Here is a 22,811-nt window from a genome sequence, read left to right as displayed (position 1 = left end):
TTGTTTTATTTTTGGGACATGAAACAATGTTTATGCAACGTGTTTGTACTGAAAACACAATTTGATTTTCATAAAAAGATTTAAATTTTTCATTGATTTACTTTGGGTTAAATCACTGTTTTCAAATAACAATCAAAACGTTTCTAAAAAATCCATGTGGATGAAATCAAATTTCATTCGCAAACAAAATATACTTTTGAAGGATATCCTTTGACCCATTTCAAGGTCAATTCTGATTTTCTATGAAAATAACTACGTGTGTGTATACGTCTGTGTCCGGAACCCATGTGTGTAGGTGCCTTCTTAATACATCATCAATCGATTGGGAATAGAGATTTCCAATGAATTCACTGGTAAAAGGGTCTACTCGCAACTGAATTTGTTGCCAGATATTCATGATCTTTCGAAGTCAATTTATTGTTAAAGTATAGTAAAAATATTTTGGAAAAGTTTAATACATACTATAAATGCTCTTACAAAACATACCGATAAAGGTAAACAACCCCCTTGGCTCCGACAGTCATAAACACTGGGTTTAATTTTATCATACGAATGGTTAGACGAGAACGATAAACCAGTTTGCAGCATTCTTTATGGAATTTCAAACATCGAGCATTATTACAAAACGTATCAGACACAATCTGCCGAAAGCAAAGAATTAAAGTTAAAATAGGCCTTAGCAGCAACAAATAACAAAGAAATATTTATTGGAATAAATTTACCTCGTCGACACCTCTCTACAATCATTCTTCGAAAAAACAAATCGCTTTTGATCCTTTTTTCAATCATACCAACAACACACAGACACTCTCGGTCATGTGTACATATTATTATAAAGAATTTGGATGGTCGAATGTGGGACTCATCATTGCATTGGCAACACCCATAGATTGAGGTAGATGTTGTGCGTTTTGGGTCAATACAATGTAAATAAACTTCTACTTCATTGATTTTTATTATCTGTTATTTACATGGATTTACAGCAACACAATGGATATATTTTGCAATTCTGTAATTTATTATGATTTTTTCTAAATATTGTTCAAAGCCCGAACATCGAAATTGTTATCACAATGATTGGATTCCAGTTTTCTAGCTTGAAGTAATGTAGAGTGTACGAAGACTCTATAATCTATCTTCAAATTAGGCGAATCTCCTCGAACTGGCAAAACGGCACACTCATTGATCATTGTTTAGGCATTGTTTTTATTTCGGTGAATCATCCATTCTTTTAGTTCACATAGTTCACACATAATTCCTTGGAATGTTATTGCATATTGCATCTCATTATTTTGAATTAATTTGCAAAACATAACGTACACATCGATTTATAAGTTGTTTGAATTGGCATTTTTATCAATTTCTTTGAAATTCATTTTCATAAATTCTTCTGATTTTCATGTGCTCTTTTGACATCATTTCAACGAATGAATGAACCGCTTTCTTTTAGTTATGTTGGGTATCTATACATACATATGTATATATTTATGTGCACACTAGTAAATATAATATACACCTTTGAAATAGTGTAATTTGTATGTATGTATGTATACCATGTGTGCACATACATATGTACGAGTATGTGTTTATACAATGAATTAGTATTATATGTTTATTTATTTTTTGGTTATGTGGTTGAATGCACAAAAATAATGCTGCAACTCAAAACCATCCAAGCCATTAGAAAATTGTATCCTCAACTAGTCTTCGTTGTGGTTCTGGTGTCTGTTCTTGTCATTTTAGGTCTTTGGGTCATTCACTGTCAATCAATGTTAGGTTATATGGAAATCTTCTTGGTTTCGTGCCCATATAAATATGACCAAATGTTGGAATAAAACAACAACTATTTCCTTTTGGGCTTTAAGTGCAAAGAAGTGGAAAATAACTTAAGGAGGGTATTATTTTATATACACTTGTATATAAGGGTTATAAGTTTTTTGCAAATATCAAAAATACCATCGCATAGCCCTGTAGGCATAAAAACTAGGATAAAATACAGTGTATTTTGTTCTCTATCGCGAAAAAAGTTTCCGCACCAAATACATTGAAGTTCAGTAATGCATTATTTAATTTTATAAGTTATAATGACATATACGCTTTTTGTAATAACTTATTATTATTTATGTTATGACCGTGCTTTATCAATTCCAAGACGAGTGTTTTTCACCGGGCTGATTCAGTCAGAGTTGTTAATAAAATAAAACTAATTTATTTCATGTTTTAACTCAACGTTTCGTTGGTCTGTTTCCAACTTCTTCAGGAGTTCTTTATTATGAAAATCCTAACGACAAAATACAATTGGTTACTTATACAACATTGTGTGCAAACAGATTTTTCGTATACTTACAATTAGTCTTAGTTACATTCTTATTAGATATTGTCATCAAAAATATAAAAAAACTGGACGTCACAACACAGAATTTGTATAATTTAATAAAATAAATAATAATAATGTAAATAAAAATATTGCAGCACTTAAATCTAAATCACAGAACTGTTTCATTTAAAAGATGGCAACTGAATATTGGAGCTTAGTGTTATCTTTATCCTCTTTGGTGTTGATTGATTTATGTATCCTCTCTTGAATACGTAAGCTCTCCAGTGTATACCTTTTACTCTCACTTTTTTTCTATCCTTTATTATTATTAGTTTTAATCTAATTTAAAATCATTTCTTATTATTTCTGAGCATTTTTTGCACCTTTGACTATATTGCAATTTTTTGTTTTTCTTTATAAACTCGCGAATTTTGTGTTTATATTTATTGTACCTATCGGACAAGAGACTTTGTGGCCATTTGCATCGAATTCGCTAAAGTTACAGACTGTTTTAATGACTTTGCCTGTGAGAATCGTATTTGTTTTCTATAAATATTTATTCAAACAAAGCAAATGTAAAGTTTTAAGATGAAAAAAATTATCAAAAGGGCTTTAGTAATCGCAGTCGGTGCGGAAATTTTTTCACAGAATTGAACTAAAACACGCGTTTTCGTTATCAGGACAATACTCCGCACATGGCACTGTCGAGGTATTTTTCTTTTTGGTTATATCCCTGTTGTATATCGTCACCATAAATGCCCGAAGACGTAACCCACAAAATCAAAACTTTACAGGAGAAGCAAAAAGCGTTATAAAATGAAGAACTGTTTTATGGAATATAATTATTATGAGGGCGAGTATTCGGGATATTATCAATCCTTTATGAATGGGAGTAAAAAATGAAACCAAAACAGCGGAAACGCTTGGTTTTGGGATCCGTCATTACAACAAAATCTGCAATTCCATACCATTTTCCGAAATGTCATTTCTTGAATAGGATCGTTGTCTTTGAACGTAGAAGCTTGAAATTTTGCCAGAGAATGTATTTTAACTTTATGTATCAGATCCCATAAAAAAACAATTTCGATTTGCGTGTGGGTTTCGTCTTCGGGCATTTTTGGTGACGATATGTTGCTTCGAATTTTATACAATACAATTAGTAATTAGTTCGATCAATAAATGAAGAGTGAATGACTGATAGGTTTTGGGAATTCCCGATTTTTTTCATTCCCGGGAAATCGGGAAATCCCGGGACTGCGGGAAATCGAATTCGTGAAAGCAGCTTACACTTGGGAAGTTTTTTCGGATTCTGAAAATACAATGTTCGTAGATGAGAAAAATCAAAAAACCAAAAAAAAGGCCGGAGCGCTTTTTAAATAAAACGCGGTCAAAAAATTAAAATTTTATTCTTGATAGTAAACTAAACTTAACTAACACAAGGTACTGGCAAAGTTGTAAATGTCAGATACCTTTAAATTAGAAAACAAGTAAGCAAAGGCTATAGTCGGACGGGGCCGACTATGTGATACCCTACACCACAACCTATAGGAATTAGCTATGTGCAACCGCCTTACACGCTGAATGTCCGGGTTCGATTCCCATCAAATTGTCTACGGTAGCAAAAACCCTTTAGTAATGTTGTTGATATTTCCTGAGTATTTCAGCCATGAAAATCGTCGCTACAAGTGGCAACTTAGGACACGCCGTTCGGACTCGGCGATAAAAACTAGGTCACATATCAATAACATAATATGCATCCATTGATATAAGAGAAGCCTCCCTTTCTTTACTGGGATGTTTGTGGAAAAATATATAAATTATACATATTTAAAATATATATGGGAGCTATATCCAAATCTGAACCGATTCTCACCAAAATAAATAGCGTTCTTCCGACGGCTAAAAAAACGATATTCCCCAATTTTCAGCAAAATCGGACAACAAATGCGACATGTACGTTGCGAACGGACGGACGGACATGCATAAATCGTCCTAGAAGGAACTATGGGTCTATCTCGCTTCCTTTTGTATGTTACATACAAATGCACTAACACATAATACCCCTTATCACATAGTGGTGTAGGGTATAAAAAGTATATAAAAACTACAGAGTGCCTAAAATCTAGCGGTACTTTAATATGGAAGCTATACCAAAATTCGGGGCTATATCAAAACGTGGACATATGTATGTCCATAATTCTTGGTGGAGAAGTTTAATAACCCAAAACAAACATTAAAGTAAATTTTTTGAACTCATTAAACTCCAAATGGCAAATTGGAGCCATATTTGGGGAAAATCGTTAAAATACCTAAAATGGGGAGGTACCGTTATATGGGGGCTACAAAAAAACATGGACCTATCTTAACAATTTTAAGTAGCGAAATTTCGTGGCCACTGGGAACCACATATGTAAAATTTCAGCTAGTTCAAGCAAAAAATGTGGCTAAGATCCCTAAAATACCTTAAATCGGGAGGTATCGTTATATGGGGACTATACAGAACCGTGGACCTATCTTGACAATTTTTAGTGGAGCAATTTCGCGGCCATTGAGAACCTCAAATGTAAAATTTCAGCTAGTTTGGGCAAAAAATGTGGCTAAGATCCATAAAATACTTTAAATCGGGAGGTATCGTTATATGGGGACTATACCGAACCGTGGACCTATCTTGACAATTTTTAGTGGAGCAATTTCGCGGCCATTGGGAACCTTAAATGTAAAATTTCAGCTGGTTTGGGCAACAAATGCGGCTAAGATCCTTAAAATACCTTAAATCGGGAGGTACCGTTATATGGGGGCTATACCAAAACTTGGACCGATATAGCCCATCTTCGAACTTGATCTTCCGACGGCTAAAAAAATGGTATTCCCCAATTTTCAGCGAAATCGGTCAGCAAATGCGACCTGTATGTTGCGAACGGAAGGACGGACGGACATGCATAAATCGACTCAGAAAGTGATTCTATGTATATCCCTAGAAGGAACTATGGGTCTATTTCGCTTCCTTTTGTATGTTACATACAAATGCACTATCACATAATACCCCTTACCACATAGTGGTGTAGGGTATAAATATTTAGTGTAAAATGTATGGTTGTGCCAATCTAGTTCAATTAAATCAAATTAAATCAAATCTATGAAAAAACTGTGTATACGTAGTACGTTTTTACGAATTAATACAGTAAACTAAGAACTTGTCGAATTTAAGCTTGTAAAGTGTAACGATAACAAAACGCATGATTGATTCGGGCACGATAATTTGAGGTTCTCAACGCATGAGGGAGAATATAGAATTATTAAAATGTAAACTTAATTCTTTTGGTACACAATCTTATATATTTATGTAAGAGTTTTTACTATTCTTATAGCACAATTTTAGTCTTAATTTGGCTGTCCCCACTTCGTAGTTGAATCTGCTATTTGATATTATCAGGTAATTATATAATAACGAAGTCGTTAATCTTAATTAACCCCTTTCAGAAAATTTTTAATCAAATATTTATCAATTATGGGCAATTTTGCACTTACTTCACAAAACCGGTTATATCGGTTAACCGGCTTTGAAAAATTTTGAAACCCGAAAACAGGTTTTTGATGAAATTTAAAAACCGTTTTGTTTGAAAAAAGTCGGTTTTTTGGACACCCTAGTTGCTAGCACAATTTCCACCCAAATTGGTCGAAGTTATGACTCAATTAAGCATCTTAAGCTTATAAAATATATTTGCCCCAAATGTAACATTCGAGAATACAATGAATAACCTAATTTATGAGTAAATAATTAAAAAATCCATGTTTTGACCTTCACATAATCTCATTAACCTCTATTTTTTTAACTTTTATACACACATCATTCTGGAATATTTTGATTTAATTCTAAATATTCTAACCTTTGGAATTAAACCATTTTCTTTTAAAATTCACACGTTTAAGCGTCATGTGGACACAAGTACTTTTTCTCTCAGCATGATGGCACGCTTGCCCCCTTCTGTCAATCATAAACAATCTATTTTCATTCGATAAGAAACAAAAGTAGACCAACGGCAACATCAATATTGGCTAACAAACAAGGCTGCAAATTATTTTGTTCTGCTCGCTTTCCCAATCTGACGATAGTAATATCAGATACTAGCAACAGCTACCAGTCCTAGCAGTAGCTACAGCAATTGTCCGTTCATATTCCCCATTGTCAGCTCTCGGGCACGTTTTATTGAAGTGTGTTATTGTACCGCATGGAATATCAGAAATGATTGTGATACACCACACCGACTACTACTACGCTTCACTTGGCACACTCTCACACACAGACACACACCAGTACGAAAGTGTAAACTTACATGTGAACCAACGCGTAGCAGTACTTATGCAAGGCGGGGGCAGTGATGACGAGAAAATAGGGCCACAAGTGATTTTAATGCAACAGCACAAACAGAAGCCAACAAAAACTATTACAACAAACAAAAGTTAAAGCATCTACTAAGAGACACCCAGCAACAATAACAACAACTTTGAGTAGTAATCATAGTAGTAGTGATGGTAGTGGTGGCGAGTAGACTACAATGATGTTGAATAAACGAATGAACAGAGGCACAGAGGCAAACATTATTTACATGAACACGCCACCGGTAAACACACTTTCAAACACTCACACACACCCGCACATACATATATACATAGGTATGCAAACAAACTCCTCGAAACGTATGGTGAATGAAGTCAATGGATTTGTTTGGGTGGGTGCGAAGTTCCAGAGTGTCGTGCATAACAAACTCACAAACACGATACAAAAGTTTCATTTAAAGAAGTCATACAGGCAAGACGTTGTACCCATACATACCTTACTCCAATGCAAATACCAACATTCGTATGTACATTTACATGAGTGTTTGTCTGTGTGATAGGTGTTGTCGTTAATGTTGTCGCTGTATCTGTCTGCCGGTGATGCTGTCGTACAAGGGTAACGAAGAAGCTTCAAAGACATGTATATGCAAAAAGTTGGTATTTGGTTTTGTGCCCTTTTGACTTTGATTTATTGATGTGGGTAATGTTTCTGTGGCTTTCTAGGCGATACAGACAACACTATTTACATATACATAGGTTGTTGTCATATCATCAAATACAAACCATATATCCTCACAAGTGAAATTCCTACACACACCATTCCCATATTTGCTTTATTGTCAGAAACACAGACACAAATGGACATTTTCGATCGATGTTTAGATAAAAAGCAACATATGTAAATGTTTGCTAGGGACAAATTTAACATTTACATACTCACCCATACACACAGACACGAAGTGGTTAATAATAATATACACATTTGCATGCACACATATAAAGTAAAGAGTAATCTAAAGGATCATATTGATGTGGTTGCTACAATGCTATACAAATATTCTTTCACATTCGATTAAATGGATTGTTTAAAGCTTACCTCAATGTTTGATATTGATTTTAATTTAATTTAAAATTTGCCGTCGGGTGAGTCGGAATACGTAGCCAGGTCTGTAATACAATAGAGAATCTAATTAATAATGAAAACAAATATGAAAGGCAAAGTTATTGTAAAACAATAAATATGAAAGTGCACAATTAAGGTATGTACGAATGATTGATAATATGCCAACGATGCATGTCTGTCATGTCAGAATATTTACAAATCTAAAAATTCGTATACATGTATAGACATAATGCAACGTAATCATAAAATGACCAACAAATTTAAAATCATGACCAGTATAGTAATGTCATGAAATTAAGAGCTTACAAGATGCTGATAACCAAAGAACTGTAGAATTTGTAGAGATAGGGAAGGAGTTTAAAAATGTACATAACAAATTTTGAACACGAAAAAACCTGCAAAGTTTTAAATTTATATTCTTAAAATTAATTTATTTCATTATACCTTACACCAAAAACAAAGGCAAATCGAGCATTCGTTTATCGAATGGACTTGAATTCTCTAATATTCTGTTCGCTAGAAAAGTGTATTGCTGTCTATATTTTATGATAATCGTTTCTCTTAAGTATGAAAGACAATTCGCCATATGAGCGCTGTAGTCAGTAATACTAATTAACAACCAACGAAAGGCGATCGTAGCATATTGGTTGGACGTGTGGGATTTCGTTAGATATAATTTTTCAACAAAATCTGCTTAATTAATCGAATTAATTGCTGATACCGATACATCATTTCCAATGACTTTTGATCAATTTTTTACCAGTTCATTGTTGTGGCAAAAAAATATATCCTACAAAAAATTTTGAAAATCGTATCGGATTTAGATATTGACCGATAGGCCGGTTTTAGGTATTTTGGGACCTCAAAATCTGTTCTGATTTTCACAATTTTTTGTAGGATTAATGTTCATCAATTGGACCGTAAATGCGGCTTTTAGAAATTTTTCGTGAAAATGCACTTTGGCCCCATACAAATTACTATGGAAACAAAGATCACTCGGGTAGCACGGGTTAACCTTAACCGATCGTGGACAAATTTCATGTGTAAGGTTTCCTCATCGAAATAATGGGTTTAGACCCTAAGTATGTTTCGACGAAATCTTCCAAAATGTTCGCATAGATTACGATTGGTCCGCACTTTGCACATCGTGATATTTCTACCAGGTATAGATCATGTTCTTTTCTTTCGTTTTTTCATAGTAGGCTGTTTTTTCTAGGGGAGAGTTACTAACCCGACACGCAAACCCAAGTTTTAAACGTTCTTATGGGTGAACGCTCGGCACATGTTAGCTCACTACCTTTAACGGGTGTTAAAGGCAGTTCCCCAGGTGACACCACGGGGAGGCCAGTGTCCACTTGAGATGAAAGAGGGACCAAGATAAATGTATGCTCTAACTATAGGGGCATAAGTCTACTTACTCCATATTGCCTACAAGATCGTGTCAGGGATATTGTGCGAACGACTATAGCCTATGGTCAACGAGATAATTGGACCATACCAATGCGGCTTTAGAGCTGGCAAGTCCACCATTGACCAGATATTTACACTGCGGCAAATCCTGGAGAAGACCCAAGAGATGCAGATCGACACCTACCACAACACCCGCTGCGTTCAAAGGTATTCCAGGCCATGTCTGAATTTGGTATCCCCGCAAAGCTCATCCGGCATTGCAAAATGAATTTAAATGACAAGAGGTCCTCAGTTAAAATAGGAAAGAACCTCTCCGAAGATTTTGGTACCAAAAGAGGTTTCAGACAAGGGGACAGCCTTTCGTGTGATCTCTTTAACATCCTGCTGGAAAAGGTTATACGAGAGACAAACGTCAAAAGAAGTGGCACGATCAACACCAATAGTCACATGTTACTTGCTTATGCTGATGATATAGACATCATAGGCCGATCAGTAAAAGAAGTAACTGATAACTTTATGAAGGTCGAAGGAGAATCTGCTAAAGTGGGTCTGGCGGTAAACGTTGAGAAGACCAAGTTGATGGTGTCGACGCGCAATGCGTCCATTGAGCTCGGACCGACTATGGAAGTTGGTTCCTATAATATTGAGGTAGTAAAAGACTTCGTCTACCTCGGCACCTCCGTAAACACAACAAACGACATCAGTTGTGAAATAAAAAGAAGAATTGTATTGGCCAACAGATGCTACTTTGGTTTAAGTAAGTAGTTTAAAAACAAAGCCACATCTCGTCAAACAAAAATAACGCTCTACAAAACACTGATACTACCCGTGCTGATTTATGGCTCCGAAGACTGGGTACTTGCGCAAGCAGACATGGCTGTGCTTGGTGTGTTTGCGTTGGCTAGGCCATATCAGAAGAATGAGCGATGATGAACCCGCTAAAAAGGTGTATAAACACGGACCGCTTGGCGGTGCACGCCGCAGAATTGGCAGGCCAAGGAATAGATGGCGCAAACAAGTGGATGATGAGATGAAAAGGCGCGGTATTCCAGAGTGCGAAGCAACAAATAGAGAGAATTGGAGATCTCTCTTAGTTCGGCCTATGGAACAAATGTTCTGTAATGGGCCAGCTAACTAAGTAAGTATAGATCATGTTCGAATGCGGACTATATGAATCCACTCCTTCAGGTACCTCCCACACAATTTCGGAAAAGTGCAGTTTAAGACCTCCTCTCGAATCGTTTAAATGTTTATTGTAACAGCTTGTAGTCGCTGTTACCAATACGACAGTACAAGTATTTTCAGGGGCAAGTACATACTTCTGCTATGGCACTATGTGAAGTGGATGGAGCGCACGATTTGGTATAAAATTTGGCAGCCGTACTATTTTGCGCAAACTTAAATTAAGTTCTAAGATAGACCATATCGGTCCAGTCCACACAAAAGTTAAAAACTTTTCGCTAAATTGGTGCGCACGATAACTTTCGAAGGCTGTAACCGATTTGGTCCACACTCCTCACATCGTAATATTTCTACGAGACATATCTTCTTCTTCTTTATTTGCCAATTCGTTTTCCGAATGTTAGCGACCAATACAATTATAAATATAATTGTTTTTATAAATACGTATATATACAATATTTGTCTAAAGATTGCTTAGTATGTCTGCAAACGCATTTCTATATCTAGCCTTTGATAATAGGGTTGTAGTATCTCGGATGCCAGTCCATTCTGTAATATTATCGATCCATGTTGTCTCCTTTCTTCCTCTCTTCTCTTCTCTTCTATCTTTATGTGGATTATATTTTGCAGCAATTTATATTTTCGATTTCGCATTATACGCCCCAGGTACGCAGTCGTTCGTCTTTTTATAACTGAGATAAGTTCTCTTTCGCAGTGCATCCTTCTCAGTACATCGGCATTTGTCATATGGGCTGTCCAGGTAATTTTGAGTACTGAGACATATATCAAGCTCGAATATGGGGTATATATGTCAACTCCATCGGGTACCTCCACACAAAATTTCGCGAAAATGCAATTTCGGACCTCCTCTGGAATCGTCAGGATTTTTCTTGAAGTAAAAACCCTTACGACCAGCTTGTGTACTGGCTGGTGCGCACGACAACTATCGAACCAAATACTGCGTTCGGATATTATATGAAATTCGAAAGTGGTGCTTATAGGTCCACTCCTTCCGGTACATCCCCCAAAAAGGTTCGAAAATATTCGCTAAACTGGTACGCGCGATTTTTACCGAAGGAACTCTTAGTTGAGTTGTTTACAGCGATATTACGTTTTTCGTCGGCAAGCACAGGTTTCCTGATTTAATGCCCCAAAAGCTCTAAATTATATGATCACCATACTGATATGACTGATGGGCGCCATATTTATCTAGAGGAGTGACTTCCTAAATAATACCCACTTCCAAAATGGACTATGCCAGTCAGTGCCTTTTGGTACCCCCCGAAAATTTGTTGAGCTTTAATACAAATCCATATTTTTTCGGCAAGTTCTGAAAGTTAAGGAGCAATCGTGGGCAGGACATAAAACACACGAGACGTCGTGGTCCAGAATGCAGGAAAAAAGTGACCTACAAATCGTTCAAGAGCCGTCGTGGGTCTGAACATCAACAGAAATGTACGCAGCCTAATCGACCTTTTAGGGTCATGAGCTGTCGTGGGCATTGACGCAGACTGGGGCAACACAGTATAGCACGTAACACATTGTATCACGTTGAGTTAGAGCTGGCAAACAATTGATGGTACTAACGATAGTATCGACTTTAAAATTAAAATTTAAATTCGAATTTTTTCAAAACAAATTTTCTACAAAGATTCAAAACCAAAAATAGTAGTTACCTGTTTTTAGCCAACTTTTGAATACGAGACAGAATCGCAACAGAAAGAGAACTTAATTAAATCGCAACAGAGAGAGAACTTAATCAAATAAATCCTCACAAAAGGGGTTAACCCGGAAAAAATCTCCAATGCACATGTGACTACTCAAGCGAGCGAAAATTGATATCTATATTATTTAAACCACTTATATAAGGGTGATAGTATCGATAGATTGAATGGAAATACCGAATCTATCAAATGTTGCGGATATCGATAGATTGCCTGCTATGCGAATTTGTAACCAAAACCCTATCTTTCATTCATTGTCACTTCAATAAGAAAATTCCTTTTGTCGGTAGAAAACGTACACTTTAATTTTCGTACAACTTTACACTTTTAATCACTGTTGTCTGGGGATTTTCATTTTTAAATTAATACCGATTGTGTCGATATTGCTGACCCACATCTTCTAGTTTCCCGTGAGCCATACTGATTAAACATTTATCAAATTAAGAACATAAGGTGTGCTTTCGCAACATTAAAAACACGCAATCATTAAAAACAGCGTAATATTTTTTCAAAATAATTTTCAATTCATCTTTTGAAGATTTTTCTCTTATATATGATTTTAGCAAAACGGTTCCACTCGTCTATGTAGTGATACTAATATTAATATTTAAGAAGTTTAGCCTGAAATTAATCCTCGCAAATGTTACCATATTCTCTTAATTTTTATTTCCATTGTCTTATATTTACCAACTATAATTTGGCTTGTTTAATCTACTTTTGGTGTAATTTAATGCCAAAGAATAGTCCAATATTTAATAAATGAAACTTGCAATTGCAATAATTAACCTTACATTTCTCATACTAATCAAGTGAAGGATATTGTGTACCGTGATATTACAACTCAAACTTTTACGTAGTAAAATACTCGCCTCATACTTAAATGTTTCGAATCTCTACATTATGTTGCTTCTGTGGCTAAATCTGTTTTAGATGAGTATGAATAATGCAGGTATGGTTTACATATGCATCAAGTTTATGGTAAGTAGCAAGGCATAGTCATTTTTGGTACGGGTAATGACTGAAACTTTGGTCATTATGTTCGTTCTATTATGGCAGACAGCATCACATTGGTCATGTACATGGTTAGAACGTTTCACGTCCAACACAAAACAATTATTGGGATTTTAATCACCTGCCAAATTGCTTTTACAAAACAAATCTACAAATGTAGGCTAATAACGAGAACTGGCAACAATCTCCAACGAAATAATTCTAAATAAAACATTCAAATGCGATAATCGTTTGGCAAATAGCTAATGGATGTTGTTTTTCGACTACATGTAGCTAGCAATGAGTAATGCTGTAAGCACTCACATGAGATTCCTCTTAGTTTCGATTCTTCAGAGATGTGCGAGACTGGTACGCACATTTTCTCAAGAGTTTATTTATTAATGAATGCATTTGTTATGTGAAATTTCTCCTTTCTTACTCTTCAGTCCAGGTACAAGAACAAACTTTGCACAGTAATAAAACATATTTGTACAACAAATTATTTATCATCAGCATGTATCTTTTTGGGGAGTTTTTTTAACTCCTCTATTCCATCGTTGTTTCCAGGAACTTACATTATTCCCAAATTTGTTACGATTTTTTTGTCTGTTTTCATAGTACACTTATTTCTCTACCATGGTTGCCAGTGCCTGTAGGAGGGACGCACATAAAGGCTGAGTAAAACGCAAAAGTTGTTATTCGAGTGGATTTTTATTGATTTATATTAAATGGATCGATTGGATCATATTTCTAGATCTGCGATCCGTTGCTAATTATTTTCTCTCCGTTTGTGAAGAGCCATTTCCTCGTTTTTACATGGAACCTCGTATTCATTTTTAATTCCCTGTGTGGTTGTGTGTGCATGTTGGAGAATCACTTCTTCTTGTTGAAACACTTGCCATGTCTGTTGTTTATGGCTGTTAATTACATCTCATAATTTGTTTTATTTTCTTTTGCGTGTTTTTTTATTTACGTTCATCTTCATTTGTTTTTCTTGTCGTCGATTTCCTTTGTGGATCACTACTTCCGCAAGTATTCTGGAGTCATTTGTTTTATGTAAGAACAACCGCCTTATAACGAATGGATGCCAGTTTGGTTGGTAATGAGGCAAATTTAAATTAATTATGAAAAATTATTGTTAAAGATTTACAAGAGTTTTACACTTATGAGGCCATGTAAGAACAACGCCAAGATGAATTTTTGTGTGTATGTGTGTGGTTTTGTTAAATGTGTAATATAAGATTAATGCCAAATAATTGCATATGATAAATGACTGTTTGTATAAATCAAATTTTAAGAAGGTTAAATGTTTAATTGCTGTTATATTATATGTAAAAGTTTTTGATAAAAACATTTAGCACACTACTCAAATTACATAATTTGTACTGAATATTAAGTGCGTACTTTTCATTTAAAAAATATGTCGCGCCTGTTCAGAATTAAGAACAGAAAGTAGCATATCAATATATATTTATTGCTTTATATTTATTGTTTTATTTTTATAATGCGTTTACTTATAGAATTCAATGGCGGAAGTTGATGCTCAACTAGGGTTCTGGGTAGGGAAATTCCGTAAAGTGAATTCTCGGTTTTTCGCTACGGGATTTTCCCGGGAAACAAAATCATATTTTCCGGAAAATCGAGAAATATATATTTACATTTATCGGAACTGATATTGAATGAATGAATAAACTCTAAACTTTTATACCATAGAATAAGAATTCGATTAGATTTTACAGAATCAGGAAAAGACAAAAGATATGGAAATAACTGTAAAACAGCGTTTGCATAAGAACATTTTGCCGGGTTAACCTTCCTTATGAGAATTTATTTGTCGCTTGCGCTATGGAATTGACACTTGAAACCCAGTGGGTTTATTAAATCCGGTTAAGTGCAAACGGGGTGGAACACACAAAAGTTTGTTTATCAGGGGAAAAGTTATAACAACCGCCCAACTTGGACTATAACAACGCAGTTTTGTTCTTCTTCATATAAGTGCGAAAGAATATTTCATATTTTAATCTCACATTTTTTTGAAGCAATCTTAATTATAAGAACATATTTTTGAAAACATCAGATTTCCGAAGTCCATAATATAGGTATTTCTGATCAATAACTTGATTGTTTGACCCAAATCTTTTTCCATTAGCTTTAAATAATGAAAATGTTCAGTGTATGCTAAATCAGGACAACATGATTGAGGCCCAAATCCATGATTTTTTCCATATTTTGTTTCGTTTTTACTCGGTAGAGAAAACGTGTCAGCCATTTTTTGGAACGGAACTCGAAAACGACGCGTTCATATATATAGCCCATATATGGCCAAATACCGAATATTCTATGGATACAATAAATTTCACAAATCTTTTATCCACGTACTTCAATCTATGCGGACGCTGATTGATTTCCAGAGACGGGCATGGTTATATAGATGTAGAAGAATGAAGAATATATACACTAGGTGGGATCTAAAGTGATTTTCACGAGATGTTACAAACGGAATAACAAAATTAATTTGCCCTCCATTATAAGGTTGAGGCTATAAAAATATCTCTTGTATCCAGTAATAGTGATGTCGGATATACAATGGAATTTTTTAGACCAAATGCGAGGTGCATCAACTATGTAGTTAGCCACAAATAACTAACTCGCTTCCTTCAATGTCCTTTTCGTCCTTTATTTTAAGAGCCGCTATTAGAGTACCACAAGATGACGTTTTTCAGCTTCGAAATGTTCTTTATATTCTTTATATTTACCCCTGTTTGCTCAGAAAAAAACTGTGTTTTGTGTTTTTGTATGTTCTGCGTAAAACGGCCACGATCACGCGACAAAATCGATTAGTTGTCAATGAGAGCTGTAAGTAAAATTTTCTGAGCGACATTTTTGCAGAACATTTCGAAGCTGAAAAACGTCATCTTGTGGTACTTTGATAGCGGCTCTTAAAATAAAGGACGAAAAGGACATTGAAGGAAGCGAGTTAGAAGGTCGAAATGCTCTACGAAAATAATCCTCATTCGATTTGACTGACGACATGTTATCTCAAAAATAAGCTAAAGCAACAGTGAACAAAGATATAACGCTAATTCCTGATGGCTTACAGGGTCTCTAGCAAAAACTTCATCACGCCATAACGCGGAAGTTCGATTCACGGCGGATCTGTCCTTAGGGGTCTTAATGTACTCATCTCCAAAAGGAATTATCTCTTCCCCAAAATTTGTGCTCTATTAAATAATTGGTCCGTACAATTGGGTCTATAAACTTTGGAGGGATACCGAATTCAAGAATGGCTTGGAACACCTTTCGACTATAAGGCTATCAAAGGCAACCTTGTAGTCGACAAGAGATTGTTATTATCAATTTGCTACTTTTAAACCATCTTCTGAACTTGAAGTAATTCAACATTTGGACGAATATGTTTATGCAAAATTAACCTTCAAACTCTCGAGAAGGTTCAAGGTTCTGAGTTTATAATAGTGGTTACTCTCGTGTCAAACACGAGTGCATCATGTATGCTCTGCTAACGTAATGACCTCATATTTTCTACAAAAAACTAAACAATTTGTTTTACATTTTCCAATGGATGCGCGAACTGTTCATTGGTCCCAATTTCCTTGACCACATCACATATTTGCGATGCTTTAAAATAGTGGCACTTGATATTAACTTATTTCTTGTCTATTAATACATATATATGTAAGTATGTATCTATGTTTATCAAAACTTCTTATTATCTTACTGGTTCTACCAGAAACTTATTAAAACGTAAATTTATAATGCACTCATACTGCGCCTTCTTTCGCAAATAGCCGCCAGCATATTCAAGCAAATTTGCATTTCCGCATCCCTGAACAATATATTCGCCACACATTTCACTGTGTCTACTACAAAAGAAACGACAAGTTTAAGCAAAGATGATTCTCTTTTGCTTCAAGAGTTGAGAACATGCACGAAAAATAACTGCAGAGTAACTTCTAATATTGTATGTAATTCATATTTTCGCATATGTTACGACCATGCACTCGTTCATAGACAAACACACTGAGATGCATAGATACGAGTATGTATGACTGTGAACATACACTACTATGGAGCTGGTTATAACCAGAAAGGCTTATATGACAGAGCTCATAAAGGAGATAGTGTTTTTTTACTCCAACATAATAGAAGTAATTATTTTGACCCCTTAAAAATGTATGTAGTTCCAAAAATTATGCAAACAAGTTACAAGCAGATTTTTCATATGAGTACAACTTCGGCCCAGAAAATTGAGATTTTTTTCTATAGATTAATTGAACACCAGCTACGCTACATGCGCTAAAAAGCTTAACAATTTTGTATGTATTAGACCCATATCAACAATATTTTGAAAGTAGAGTTTTTGTCCTCTCCTCAAAATACGTCTAATCGGTATGTAACGTTATACAGGGGGCTATACTGAAAAGTTGACCTATGTCAACAATATTTGTTAAGGAAACTTTTGAGTTACAAAATACTCAAAATGCAAATTACAATTGATTTGGAAAATTGGTTAAAACGTCCAAACGAATTTATGTTCCATCTTGGAACTTGAAGCATTTTGATAGAAATATTACTTTGACAAAGTTTGGACCAATCCGACAACTTTCTTCAAGAGTTATTGTGTACTCCAGCTAGACAACCGAAGGCCGGACATACTTTTGAAGACTTAAATTATCTGAGGCTCATTTGATCGTATCAAAATTATAGCAGCCACGAGACTGAGGATGTCAAAACTACAATAAAAAGTGTTTTGTCAGTAACAATGATTTCATTTACAAGAGTTCATATATCACGTGGTTATCCGAACTATAACCGATTTCTTAAGCAGTATGGTGACATTATTATTTTTTTAAGCACACACAATTCAAAATTCGCTTTCATATCCGTATATATAAATTCATTTGTTTTTCAGTAAATTCTGGCTCTAACCTGATGAATTGGAGTGTATGTACCGCCTCCAAATGTCCTGCATGCTTACAGACATAACCTGCTATAAAATCTTTGCATAAATCACACTCAAACATACAAATATTTATGCACTTGCAAAAATGAAGCTAACATGTTGTAAATGCATAAGACCAGAAGCGGGAATCTAAAAACGACACAGCGGATAAAACAAAAGGTTGAGTTTTCCAACAGCTAAACATGTTAAAGGAATGAAGTGGTTTTTTCATAAACTAAATTTGAATTTTCAGCCACAACAGGAGCTGTAAAGCTTTTGCGGAAATGTACTGCAAAATATTTGAATTTCAAATATCCATTTAACTGGCGGTGCTAAAAGACCTGCAATATTGACGCGGATTTATGTTTAGAGAACAGTAGAGTATTGTTATTTTTGATCAGGTCCGACTCAATTTTTACGTCTCTCATATCTGACATGTTAAAATATACATATTTTAGATGTATGGGAGAAAAATAAACCGACATTCGGACAAATAAAAGTTAGGAAGTTTTTAATTAAAAAAAATAACTATTAAAGGTTTTAATACTACTTCCTCTCATTATTATAAGCCTTATTTTGTTATAGTTTGTATTTACAGAACAAATGTATAGCGTTCCGGTTAACTTTATGTTTAATGTGACTAGTGTGATGATTCAATTTCAAGGAAGGGGCTCTTTTTCGTTAACGTTTAATTTAAAAATTATATTTTAATACCTTCAAATTAGTTTATTTTGCGTTTTTAAAACCATCCGATAGTTAAAGAAAACATATCGTCTGTTACGCAAGAAAATGTCGTAAGTCAGCTTTTAGAAATTTTCAGGAGGAAGAAAAAACATTCTACAGCTTTCAGTATTAAAGATTTTATTATGGTGATAAAAACAGTATTATTTGCTCACTTTTTCCGCTTCAATACCTGTATTTTGTTTGACCAAATTCCATCGCGTTTGGGAGATAATTGGACATCTAATTTTGTTTTATAGTTTTGAATTTTTGTTGGGACTTACGATCTTTTCCTGCATTTTACGGATTTTTTAAAATAAAATATGTATACTTTACTCAACGATGTGGAAAGGGTATTATAAGTTTCTTTTGCCCAATATTCATGTAACATCGCGAAATATTCGTCGCAGATACTTACTTACTTACTTAGTTGGCCCATTACAGAACATTTGTTCTATAGACCGAACTAAGAAAAGATCTCCATTCCTCTCTGTTTTTCGCTTGACTTTTTGGAATACCGCGCCTTTCCATTTCTTCATCCACTTGTTTGCTCCATCGAAGCTTAGGCCTGCCGATTCTGCGTGCACCGCCATGTGGCATGTATTCATACGCCTTTTTAGCGGGTTCATCATCGCTCATTCTCATGATATGGCCTAGCCAACGCAATCGTTGCATCTCGATACGTTTAACTATATGCATGTCTTTGTATAGCTTATATAGCTCGTGGTTCATACGACGTCGGTATTCACCGTCAACGCAAATCGGCCCGTAGATCTTTCGAAGAATTTTCCTCTCAAACACACCAAGCACTGCCTTATCTGCTTGCGCAAGTACCCATGCTTCGGATCCATACATTAGCACGGGTAGTATCAGCGTTTTGTATAGTGTTATTTTTGTTTGACGAGATGTGGCTTTGTTTTTAAATTGCTTACTTAATCCATAGTAGCATCTGTTGGCCAATACAATTCTTCTTCTTATTTCACAACTGATGTTGTTTGTTGTGTTTATGGTAGTGCCGAGGTAGACGAAGTCGCAGATCCCCTTACCATTTTTCATATCTCGAGGAGATACAGCGAACTAAATGTGTATGTCCGCCCGTCCATTAAAATTGTAATAAAAACTCCAGGCCTCAATTATGGATCGAACGTCACGAAATTTTGTGGGGAGGTCAAGTTCCGTCCAGAAGAGGCCACATTATTTGTTGGTGATGATCATAAAATGTGTACTTGGAAGGTGAAAATAATCACATGGTGTTAAAAATTGTCAAGTTAAATTTTTGGTTCATATTTTAATTTATGCAACACATATTTCTGAAAATTTTTTTAAAAAATATATGGAAATGAACTTTTGACCTTTCCATTGATGCAAATTAAAGAGATGGTTAAATAACGAAATTGCCAAATATATATGTGGATTAGAACTGCAATGCAGTTATTCCATTATTAAGCTTTTCATGTAAACTCTTCCACTGGTCCGAAAAGTTCAGTTCAAACCATTGATATCAATTTGGCATATATTTAAAACCGCACAGATTCGTCACTTTTGCATCTTCGTCCAGATCGAATACTTTTGAAGAATGGAACAGTCATAGAACATAAAAAAAGGATGATTCACATAAATACAAATGTATGATCATACGGCTCGGATTATAACGGAATGTTTTGTAAATTCCTATATTATCAGCCTTTTTATTTTGCAAAACACAAAAGAATATTATGTATAAGCACCACATATAATTGTAAGTAAGGTATACAAAAAAACAGTAAAAAATTGGAATTTTTACAAATTTTACAATATGCGTGGTATTTGAGCACATACATCATCACAATTGGCATCAGTAAAAAGTCCAGGAATCCACCTTTCATAATCCGTGCGCTTATAAAGCAAAGTTGCTGTCAAGTATACATTTTCATTGCAAAATAAATATAAATAAAATTTTTATGTAAAAGTTCGGTCCTTTGGCTCCTCCAAATATTTTTCTATTGTCGTTCAATGTTGTTGGCTGCTTCTTTTCAACACACATAACAAAAATAAACCGATTTTCGATACCTAAATAAAAACCCGAGCACTAAATTTTTTTAGTTCGTACTTCACCAAATTCGGCAAGAGCAAAATGTGCAATTATTTTCTCTCAGTACAAGAGAAAATAGAATAAATCCCTTCAGAGTGAGAAAAAATCCTCAGACATGTCGGACAGAATTCGAACCGAAGTCGGTCAGACGCTTCGGAAAAAACTTCCGACTTTGAGCAGACGCATCGGACGTCCGACATTTGGTTTGCCGGGATGCTGCCAGTTTTTACTGACCCAATTTTTTCCAGTTGAAACTTTTTTAAGGAAACAGTTTGTCCAAGTTATCTCTTAAATGAGGGTTCACGTCTTGACCTTTTCTGAGTAAGGAAAAGTAATTAATGACAAATAGTTCAATATGGTATCATCATAGTCTGGATTTTATTCTACTTTTGTATATATAAATAAGTATTATATTTCAGAGGTAAAATTCAGTTATTTAAGTACATTTAAATTAATGTTGAGAATTCAAAAAAATGCAAAATATATTTTTAAAGCTTAACACTCATACTGCTAAATGAACAGGTTTGAATTTTAAGTTTTAAGATCCCCAATGGTATTTTATGACTACATGTAAAATATCGCTTTGTCTCGTTTAACATTACATTATATTTTTTTAAAAAAATATGTACCAGTGTCTCTCAAGCCGGCTGTACCCATTCGCATATGTAAATATGCAGTTTTTTATATTTTGCTATGTACGTATGTAAATTTACTTCATATACTCGTAACCGCCCTTTTAAATGTAGACGTAGTTGGAGTAACCGCTACATGTTTTTTAGGAACGCACGAGGACTTCTTTATTCCCTGCAACTTTCTGAAGTGCAGTGTTTCAAACGACTTGGTTAAAGCAATTTTCTAACTTATTTCCTAGAATTGTAGTGACACTTATTTACATTTTGACTTTGACTTTTGTCGTGTCGTTACACAGTGTTGTTTTTTGCTAGATAACATTTTAAATGCACATAAATTTGCAGATTTTGTTCGACGGCATTTCACATTAACTCTGCAAAACACAATTTACATCCTTATATATGGGTCTGAGCAGGGAGATTATAAATAAGTATTATGTTAAACAATTACTATTATAATATTGGGTCAACGCCCATTTGAGGTTTTGTGTATAATAAATGTTGCCAATTAAATATTTTACCGAGCTTTACATGTGTGTGTGTGCATGTGGTAAATGGTGCGTCAAACATTAGTTTGAGTATTTGTTCACGGAATGGAAGGCGGAAGAAAAAAACCCAATATAAATGTAAAACAATAAATTGCACACAAAGAGGGCGTACATTCTTGTGGTCAGCCGAGGATGAATGATCATTGGTATTTAAATTATTCCAAAAATTGTGTAACGAAGTTGATTCTATCAAATGAGCTATCTTATCATATACGAAGAACATGGCAAATGCTTACAAACTAGCTTTTTTACAAACTGCAAATCATGATTGTAAGTTTGTGAGATTATAAATTACAAACATCTATTGAAGTCTTTCCCACTTTTGAAATCATCAATCATGAAATCATTCACAAACAATTGCGTTCCTAGGAATATTAGTATATTTTGTCATATAAGAAACTAAATCAATGACTGCAACAGTCGGCTTAAAAAATGATACGTGTAACCAGTTTTATTCACCACGGCATTTAATTCACCTTTCGCCTTTTAATAAAAACAGCATCCAAAATCTTTTGGATTATGAATAGCTGAAGATATTAGGTCTGTACGATAACTCAAAAGTTTGTACAAATTTGTACAAAATTTTAAAAAATTTTGTTGGATACCAAACTTGTTCAGTGAAAGAGAACTGAGAGATGTTGCAAGTATTTGCAAGAACTTGCAAATATTTTTACTTGTGAAGTTATCGAACATGCCTATTATATTCACTGAGTGTTAAACGTCACGTTAAATTTAAACCTGTGACTATAAGCTGCAAATTACCTAAAATTTGTTCTTCTCTAAAGTGCTTAAATATGAA

At 34.7% G+C, this 22,811-nt stretch overlaps 1 protein-coding gene across 1 annotated transcript in view; it reads right to left on the bottom strand.

The window, feature by feature from the left end:
• beat-VI (Immunoglobulin domain-containing protein beaten path VI) overlaps positions 1–22,811 on the bottom strand; it is a 179,194-nt gene that overhangs the window by 71,121 nt on the left and 85,262 nt on the right. Inside the window, exon 2 of the mRNA XM_073962969.1 lies at positions 7,752–7,822. The gene's annotated coding sequence lies outside the window, so the exon portion shown is untranslated. The remainder of the gene's footprint in view (positions 1–7,751; positions 7,823–22,811) is intronic.

The sequence above is a fragment of the Musca autumnalis genome, unplaced genomic scaffold, assembly GCF_047663935.1.
Source record: "Musca autumnalis isolate F117 unplaced genomic scaffold, ASM4766393v1 scaffold_1, whole genome shotgun sequence".
NCBI classification, from domain to species: domain Eukaryota; kingdom Metazoa; phylum Arthropoda; class Insecta; order Diptera; family Muscidae; genus Musca; species Musca autumnalis.
Note: the sequence above shows the minus strand (reverse complement) of the source record. Positions and strands in the feature narration are given on the sequence as shown.